The sequence below is a fragment of the Diaphorina citri genome, unplaced genomic scaffold, assembly GCF_000475195.1.
Source record: "Diaphorina citri unplaced genomic scaffold, Diaci psyllid genome assembly version 1.1 scaffold1188, whole genome shotgun sequence".
Taxonomy (NCBI): Eukaryota; Metazoa; Arthropoda; class Insecta; order Hemiptera; family Psyllidae; genus Diaphorina; species Diaphorina citri.
In genome coordinates this window covers 55,833-66,033 of record NW_007378617.1, presented here as the reverse complement: position 1 = coordinate 66,033, position 10,201 = coordinate 55,833, and the positions used below count along the sequence as shown (strand labels likewise).

The window sequence follows — 10,201 nt, the reverse complement described above, 5'->3', positions numbered from 1 at the left end:
CGGTCGAAATCTGTCCAAAAGCTGTCAAAATACCGCCAAGCGCAGCAACCATCTTAACCAAACGTTTTGTTTTGCATCCTTTTGTCACATTTGTGAACTACATACCAAATTTTAAGTCTTTAGCTTATACCGTTCCCGAGATATTGTTAAATTGCACCGAAAACCGCCAAAAAGCGGTAAAATGCTGCCAACCGTTGCACCGGTCTTAACCAAAAGTTTCGTGTCGCATCCTTGTCACATTTGACAGCTACATACCAAATTTCAAGTCTCTAGCTCTTACCGTTCTCGAGATATTTTGTTTACAGACAGACAGACAGACACACACACAGACAGACAGACACACACACAGACACACACACGGACCAATGGCTGAAACTTTGGATTTAGGCTCTAGGGACCTCAAAACGTGTTTTGGCACTAAAAATTTAGGCTCTAGGGACCTCAAAACGTGTTTTGACACTAAAAACTGACCATCGAAAATTTGACCCGATTACATTACTTTCTTTCCTATAGGATAAGGAAAGTAAAAACTAGTTTTCGTATATCGGATACCTGTGTAATAATTCTCATGGGAAGTGAGTTTTGGCATCTCCACTATTATTATTTTTTAACTAAAAGGAATTTTGATATCTCCACCACTAGCTGGGTATTTCTTATGAATAAGGGAGTTTTGTCAGCTCTACCAATGTGTTTGTCAATTATAGGGATTTTTGACATCTCCACTACAATTTCTTAGCCAAAAGAAGTTTTGGAGTTTTGAAATGTAACTCCTTTTCGTACAGCCCACGTGTATTATTATTTTATCAAACATGACACAAACGATAAATCCACTTTCTAAAAAAATTCTAATCAAGCATCTAGAATTTAGACATGATATCCGATCTACATAAATAATACATATATTATGTACATATGTAATTCACTAAGTATTCATACATCGTTCTATTTTTGTTGGTGGAGGCGTAACTTACTTTGATCTGATTTGTATAGTGCACTATTTCTGTACCCATCTACCGTTCTATTTATTGGTGGAGGCGTAAAGTACATGTTTCTGTGCAGTGCTTGAGCTTGTTTCCTACAAACTACAAAGTTCATTGAATTCATACTACAAAGTTCATACAAATTCCGCGACAGTATTATTTCCTTTAACAATGTTCGGTCTAGTCAACTTTTGGTCTAGCTTTTTTTACGGGCGTGGATGATAATAAGTTGCTTATCCCATTTTACAAATCAAGGAAGCCTCAAGAAATAGAACTCAAGCAGACAACAAACAACTCAATAAACTAATTTTAAGTCAAACAAGACAGCCGTCCAGCTTATGATTCATGTTGGCAAACCCTTGTCACAGGACATTAGGTAGTTTTGCTTTTGTTTGAATGGTAGAGATAAATCTTGGGACAATAACTCCACAGTTCATAAAATGTACTTGATGATTTTGTGTGCCCCAAAAAGGTAGGTACGTCCGTATAACTTGTTTGGTACTGCCAATTGTACAGACCACCTATAAATATTGAAATTTAAGATATTGTATATATATATAAAAAAAGAAAGAAATAGCGAATAGCACAAGCCAACTAAGAAGTAACATAAGCTAACTAACTGAAATTCAATTTCATCTTGGCAAGCACTAACGCATTCTTATGCAAATTTATCAAGATGTTAACATCTTGCAAAAATTTATTGGGATGCTACTCTCTTGCACAAATTTATTGGGATCTAATCGCAAGTGATCTTGCATGTTGGTTAATCAAGTTTAATGATCTTCAATGATCGAGCCATTCAAGTTTAATGGTCAGTCTTGAACTCTTGGGAGAACCGGAATTTGAGATCCGATAAATCAGGTGACCAGGTCAGTCGATGAATGAGCTTGTAGACCTGATGGTAGCGATGTAAACCTGATGGTAACATTGTTAACCTCATGTTAACTTGGTGTTAGTGATGTACGAACTTGTAAACCTGGTGTTAGTGATGTTAAGGTCGACTAATTGAATCAATAAGCAAATCATTGGGTGTTAGAATGTTGTCAGTAAGTCCAGTAGTCACACGGTTGGACAAAGTGCCAGAGATATAGGTAGTGAGTTTCAAGACAACTCTGACGCAATATTTTTATTTTATTTTTCCTGGTGTCATAGAGATATACCTAAGTTATTTATTTGTCACCTTCCTACACGCAAGTTGCCATTGTGTGACAAAGGATGCAAACTTGGATTTTGACACCAAACGTACAGGTATACAACTATACATAGGTACTCAGTAACTTTTAGCAGGGAGAAGGATTTCTAATTTATACCCTAGCGAGTAGGTAGATGTGATTTATTTTATGAGACCGTTGTATCACATGATGTGTACTATTTTGAAACTTAAATATCTGCAGAAGCCAAAATACATTTCACTAAGCTTTCAAACCGAGACTGCAAACCGCAAACCCGCCTGCAAACTGTGCAAACCCTTATACCTTATAGGTACCTTACACAATCATTAGTAATGTCATTACTAATGATGAAATTCCGGATTTTCTGATTTTTCATCATCATTACTTGGAAATAATGACATTACCAATGATTGTGTAAGGTACCTATTTGGAATTAAATTTTCTGCAAACTGAGACTGCAAACCCGCGCGATTACTGCAAACTGTGCAAACCCTTAGGAATTAAATTTTCTACATTGTCAGACCCGGGTCTCTCGCAAACTAGGTCAGCAAGATGACCACTAGGCTACGAAGGTTAGATTCCTACCTTCATACATCATGAGATTCATAGATTTTAATAAGTCTCTCAGGATTTTTATGGTTATCGGACATCAGTTGGTTCACCGTAGTGTAGACTCACCTACCTGAAGGAAACTTGATAAGTGACCAATTATTATTATTATTATTGGAACAACTTGTAAGCTTCCGTAATGCTGGGGTGGCCATCACACTTGTGATATGCTTTGGCATAACACGAAAAAGGTGGTCTAACACTTTCATCGCAATGGTTATCACTTGCCATCTTTGCAATAATAATGAACAGTAATTAATACTAGTCACATTATATCGTACATACTTACTTATTATAAAACTATACTCGAGTGCAAAAAATGGGGATAAAATTTGCCTGTCTATTTTTTTTTTTAATCTTACAGAGTAATGTTCGAAAAATATTTCTGAATAAACTTTGGTGAAACTTTTAGAACTGTCCGACTTACAGTTGAGAAGTTTAATGTAATAGAAAGTCGTGTGATGTTCACACCAGATTTTTTTTAATCTTACAGAGTGTTCGAAAAATATTTCTGAATAAACTTTTTTTTGTACCTACTATCCTAAGGTTCATGTTTTTATGTCCAAGATAACGTCTTTGTTTTTCAAGTTTTCTCTTTTTCCAATGGAAATAATTCTGATAAAGTTCCAAAGTCAATCTGCCAGAATTTTCGTACGAGAGTGTATAAGTACGGACCTACATGATAAAATATTTATCATCAGTTTATAAGAAATACCCATTAATGTCTGAGATATTATTAATTGTCTTGCAGGAACTTTATAAAGAAGCATTGATTAAAAGCAGAATTACAGCGGCAACAAGTACATTAAAGTACCTACGTTAAGTAGGTATTAGGTCGGTATCTCAAGTATATGAGTTTTATGTACCACTTAATATATTGATTGTACATACTTAAGTCTGTATACTTACACTGAGTTTTATGTACTGGTGAATGCACTAACAAGGTATGTAGGTACAAATAATGTTGATAGTGGTACTTGGTGATAGTAAATTATTACCTTTTGAAATGGATGACAGGTTGAAAATATACTTTCCTTGTTATAAGGGGTTTGTTTTTTTTTTTTTTTTTTTTTTTTTTTTTTTTTTTTTTTTTTAGATGGTGTTTGGTTCAAAGAAAAAAAATCGAGAGAATGTTATGACCTTGGAGAGCTTCTCTGAAGGAAAAAAAAAACATCTGAATCTGATTTGGTATTTTGGTCTTCGAACTCTGCTCGGCGCCTTCGAACCCAATTCGGACCATGTTTTTCAATTTAATTGCTGTTCAAGTGTTTACTATGTTAATTTACCTATTGACTTACTGTTGGGACCAACGCTGTCTTTAATATTCGTGCGATATGTCGAATTATCAGTCATTATTTAGGATAAGATAATAATTACATCCATGTTATTAAGGTCTGGTTCAGTGGCGTAGCGTGGTCTAAATTCAAGTGTAGGGCGTGTAGCGCTCATGCACAGGTCTACCAAGTCCCATCAAAGTACATGCCATTAATATTTAGGTATGAGCACTAGAGTGAACTTTTGAGTTGTATGGCCGCCATACACGCCATACATACACGCTACACCACTGCTGGTTGGATCTCTATTGTTTAGGCTAAACTTACTCGCGACTGTCGTGCGTCGCGTCTTAATTTATTTTATTTATTTATTTACAATATAAACGGTTTCCCTTTACTATCTCCATGCTTATCCTGGGACTGAAAAGTTTAGTATTGAAATTGTCTACTCCCAATGGGATTTGAACCCAGTATACCTCCCGGTTAAGACTTTTAGCTCTTAACCCCTCAGCCACAGAGGTGGACATTCAATTAGGCGTCTGTTGGGCTAACTACTAACTCACAAACCTCTTTTTTTTACATTTACGTACTTACCTATAGCTATGTACACACTAGGTATCTATAAATTTGTCCTCTTAAGAGTCCCCTTAATGTCTCAGCATGTGTTGGCACAGAATTCAGCCTGGAATTCAAGTGTAAAGGTACCTAATACCTACCTACTTTTCGGGGTACTTTAGCCTTCATCGTATTTCATGTCTTGTGGGCAGAACCTGTAGATAATTCAGACGGATATGACTCTTTTTCTTCTTCTTTTTTACTTTCTTTTTCTTTTTCTTTGGATCTCCTTTTCGCATAATTCAGACTAGATACCTATTATTATTACTGTTTTTATTCTAGCACGCTAGTTTTGAACCTGAACCAGATATGAGTTTGTTTATTATGGGTATGATTATAATATCCACCCGTCACCTAGGTATGTACTATTTACATATAATTCATATCAGTGGGACTTTTGCCAAGTAGATCATTGGTAGAGGGGGTTGTTGAAATGTGACTGAATTTATTAATGGACTTTTTAATTTTAATTAGTCGCCACCGGCGCCGGTTTTATGAATGAACCAGTTCTTTTTATTAGGAGTGTTATGGATAGAAATATGGTAATTTATTTCATTTTTAATCAATTAATTAATAATTGAATTTTTACAGAGCCTCCACAGACAGACAGACAGACATACCTACTTGAACGCTGTGTCCTGATACTGATCCAAAGTGCACAGTCTAAAAAATCGTCCCGAAATCGAAGAGAGAAGGAAGACAGGATAGGAGAAAGCCAGCCGTTCCGAGAACGAGACTTATCTGTTTTAATGAGTGAGTAAAAATTACTCACATCTACCCTTAACGTAGGTACCTAAAAAACAGTCTAACTTTCTAGGGTTAAATAAAATCCGCCCCGGGCGGGAATCGAACCCACAGCATAGTGCTTATAAGGTAGGTGCTACCAACCAAGCTATGACCAGGCTGGCTAAAGAAAGCACTAGTAGTCTGCTATCAGGTAGTGCTATAATCAATTTGATTTTATCACTGTGGCACTCTTCACTCTGTTCTCACACTTCTTCATAAATCTTATGACACGGAACGTATTGAACCTCTGACCTCTGGATTACAACTCCAACAGTTATGAGACGAGTCTATTAATAAAGACTTTGTTAAACTTTTATGTGTATAATATATACCTGTCTATATACGAGGTATTTATATGGTTAATAATGGCCATTTTTTATTGTTTATTTTATTAGATTCTGCCCACAAGACATGAAATACGATGAAGGCTAAAGTACCCCGAAAAGTAGGTAGGTATTAGGTACCTTTACACTTGAATTCCAGGCTGAATTCTGTGCCAACACATGCTGAGACATTAAGGGGACTCTTAAGAGGACAAATTTATAGATACCTAGTGTGTACATAGCTATAGGTAAGTACGTAAATGTAAAAAAAAGAGGTTTGTGAGTTAGTAGTTAGCCCAACAGACGCCTAATTGAATGTCCACCTCTGTGGCTGAGGGGTTAAGAGCTAAAAGTCTTAACCGGGAGGTATACTGGGTTCAAATCCCATTGGGAGTAGACAATTTCAATACTAAACTTTTCAGTCCCAGGATAAGCATGGATTTCACTACCTTCACGTCACGTGAGCTCATGTAAAGTCAGAAAGATGTGCTTCAAAGTTCTCCCATTATACATAGTAGGTGATTTCGTTCACGCTAGCTACCCTGCCCCGAAAGCGGCAGTGGTTCTAAACTAGGTAAAGGTGTAACAAGATAGAAAACTGAAAACGTCTACAGAAATCAGGAACAGGAATTAGCGAACTAAAACTGGAACTAGCGAACTAGTTCCTGTCTAAAAGGAACCTGAGATATTATTAATTGTCTTGCAGGAACTTTATAAAGAAGCATTGATTAAAAGCAGAATTACAGCGGCAACAAGTACATTAAAGTAGGTATTAGGTCGGTATCTCAAGTACCTATATGAGTTTTATGTACCCCTTAATATATATTGATTGTACATACCTAAGTCTGTATACTTACACTGAGTTTTATGTACTGGTGAATGCACTAACAAGTTATGTAGGTAGAAATGTTGATAGTGGTACTTGGTGATAGTAAATTATTACCTTACAAAGATTGCGCGAGTTAATGTTTACTCTGCCCTAATATTAGTACCACATCATGTACCTAATATACCTAGCATGTACCAAATCAAATACATATGTACCTCAAGTGCCATTCCTTATGAATGTCCTAGTACCACAGGCAAATTCTCATAGGCTTGTCTCAGCCCATGTATCCAGTGCTTGTTACAGCCCAGTGCTTCATGAAACAGGTTCATAGTTTTAATCATATCGTCCAATCAGAAAACAGACCCAATAAAAAAGCAATGTTGAGTGCAACCTGTGCAACTTTCCAAGATCTTTGCAAATATTTTTAACTTCCCAATCCCAATTATACCGGGTTTCCTGTAAGACCTTAGTGAAATATATATTTCTAGGTACCTATTTCTCTTGAGGTGTCCAAATTTTTCTGACCCAGTAGCTCGTTCCTCAGTAGTTATCGCTAGCCTAGTAAACAAGCGGGGTTCAATCCCAGATAGAGCATTGATTTCAATCGTCATGCCTTTGAAACTTTGCGGTATAATAATGGACCTCTCAGGGTTAGGTGGTAGAGAATGCCTCAGGCTTTAGCTTCGCCCAAATAGTTACCTTCCACTCAAGAGTCTATAATTATGAGGGCTTATGTTGTAGAATGTAGATTTTAACGAGCCCTATTTACCTACATACTCGTACGTAAGTGGAAGTTTAAAATGCTACGAGGTAGGTATTTATGTACATAAATACTTACATTTATAAGTAGGTACTTAGGGTAATCTTTCACACGTCCAGTTCAGAATGTTCAGACAGGACTTTCTTACATACAGATGGTAATTGGGATTTTCAAAGTGCCTAATGAAACTCTTTTGACTTGAATTTTATTCATCACCGCTCTTGATATGAAATTAATTAGACTGAAAAGATTATCTTTTGCCTGGAGCCATAAAAGCCTGTTTTAATGGTCGCTGCCCTTGACCACGGGTACAGTGCCTATTTACCTAGGTACCTATGTGTATGTATCTTGAGTATTAGGTGCGTCACGGCACATCAATAAACCACCATGAAACCCACCGGTGGGTTTCATGGTGTTCAACGTGTTAAAAAGGGATAATCATTTTTCGTGGACTCTGAAAATCAAACTGACTTTAGCGGAGCCAAAGGCTGACCGGTAAAAAATAGATTATTTATGCAAAGGCTGATATCCGTGCGAATTGACTAATCTCTTGCTTCAGTTATAGGAGAAGAAGATTCTTTTTCTCTGAAAATCAAACTGACTTTAGCGGAGCCAAAGGCTGACCGGTAAAAAATAGATTATTTATGCAAAGGCTGATATCCGTGCGAATTAACTAAGCTCTTGCTTCAGTTATAGGAGAAGAAGATTCTTTTTCGCCCTATATATGTGTCAACCTACATACTCGTACGTAAGTGGAAGTTTAAAATGCTACGAGGTAGGTAGTTAGGCACATAGATACTTACATTTATAAGTAGGTACTTCGGGTAATCTTCCACACGTCGAGTGCAGACAGGACTTTCTAGCATGCATAATAATTAGGATTTTCAAAGTGCCTAATGAAACTCTTTTGACTTGAATTTTATTTATCACCGCTCTTGATATGAAATCAATTAGACTAAAACGATTATCTTTTGCCTGGAGCCATAAAAGCCTGTTTTAGTGGTCGCTGCCCTTTACCACGGGTACAGTACCTATTCACCTAGGTACCTATGTGTATGTATCTTGAGTATTAGGTGCTCTAGTTCGAGCATTTCTAGGGCGTTATAGAGAACACAGATCAATGTACATGTTTGACAATTCTTATGGAAAGTGAGTTTTGGCATCTCCACTATTATTATATCTCAAACAAAGGGAGTTTTGTCATCTTCACATGTAAAGTGTAAATATGTAAAGTTCTTCATCTTTGGGAAAGACAAATTGTGGAAGTTCCATCACGGAACTCGAAGCTGATTTAATAGGAAATAAGAATGAAAGTTCCCTTGGTCTCAGAATGTTCTCAGAACGACATTGTCACGTTTTGGTCGAGAGTAGGTATCAAGCTCCATAAACTTGATACGTCCTCTGTGCAAACACTTCGTGAATTCTGGACATGACTAAACAATTTCTTCTTCTTCTTTGATGAAAACTGATAAGAAGTTTGCGAAGTGATAAGATCTTTATATTTTGCAACGGAGGTCTTATCGTCCTGAAGTCGAAGCGGAAACTATGACAGAATAGGAGAAAGCCAGCCCGAGAACGAACCTTATCTGTTTGTATAAAGTTAGCTTTCCCCGGGCGGGTATCGAGCCTGCGACCTAGTGCTTCGTAGATTCGTATAAGCTTAACAATACACCTACATATATAAATGTTATGACTTGAGTTGGACTCGAACCACCAACATCCAAATCCAAGGCGTTAACCACTACAGCACTGAGGTTGGCAATAGCATTCTGGTATTTGTCCCAGAATAAGAAGTGTTACAGTGTTACTGAGTCAAATAACAATAACTCTTGACTCTTCTCAGTTCTCTTCTATCACCCTGTATGTGAACACTATGGACAAATACTTCCAGGTAGTCACCCAGTCAATGCCTAAAATATTAGATCCGGCAATTTCAACGACAACAAACTATAAGGCTGGTTAATTACTAATCAATTACCGCCCATTAAATCCAAATACAACCCATTAAATCACCTCCAATATACATAATATGTGATAGTTATGATAGTATAATGGACATTCAATTAGTGTAATGTGGACTCTATGGACATGTACGGGTAATTTTACTAACAAGACGCACGTCTTAGGGTCTTAGGATACCAAATAGTTACCCCAGTTCGTGACTATGGACTGAAGTTTTTCGTCATAAAGATTTGAATATTGAATATGCCTAGAATTAGGAGGCTGGCAAACGAGGTAAGTAGATCCTTGAGTAGAAGGCTAGATCAGATCCGCCTGTCAGCGGACTTCTACTCCAGCGGTTACAACAGCGGACTCCGTGGCAGAGGTACGCAGATGAGAGCGGTGAAACCCTCCAATGTCATGTACAGTTCTAGGTATCGCGATCTCCGTAATAGTGAAACCCGCTATGAGCCGGAAATCATGCAACGTCGCCCGATGAAACAGATCCGCCTGTCAGGTCTACCTCATACCTGATGAGCACACACACTATTAGGTAGACCTGAAAGGTACGGCTGAAAAGGTCCGCCTGTCAGGTCTACCTGATAGTGAATGGCTGGACCAAGACGTACTGTAGGTATCTATTCTTGTATATTTGATTGCTTTGATGAGGAACGTGGGTACTATTCCTTATTACTCGTTTATCAGCCACGATTAGAGACAAAATAGTGATGTAATATGCAAGTGATATGTGACCTATACCGCGGACAATGTTATAATCAGGTGCGATCAATAGGAAATTTTTTCATAGTAAAATGTTCACCCTATGAATACGTGAGAATATGCAGAAAACTTGGTCGAGCTATAAAATATGCATTATTATCAAATTACTCAGACTATTTCAGACACGCATCT

At 37.3% G+C, this 10,201-nt stretch overlaps 1 protein-coding gene across 1 annotated transcript in view; it reads left to right on the top strand.

Annotated features, from left to right (window-relative positions):
• Positions 1 to 10,201, top strand: part of LOC103514629 — a 20,394-nt gene that overhangs the window by 4,328 nt on the left and 5,865 nt on the right. The window lies entirely within an intron of this gene.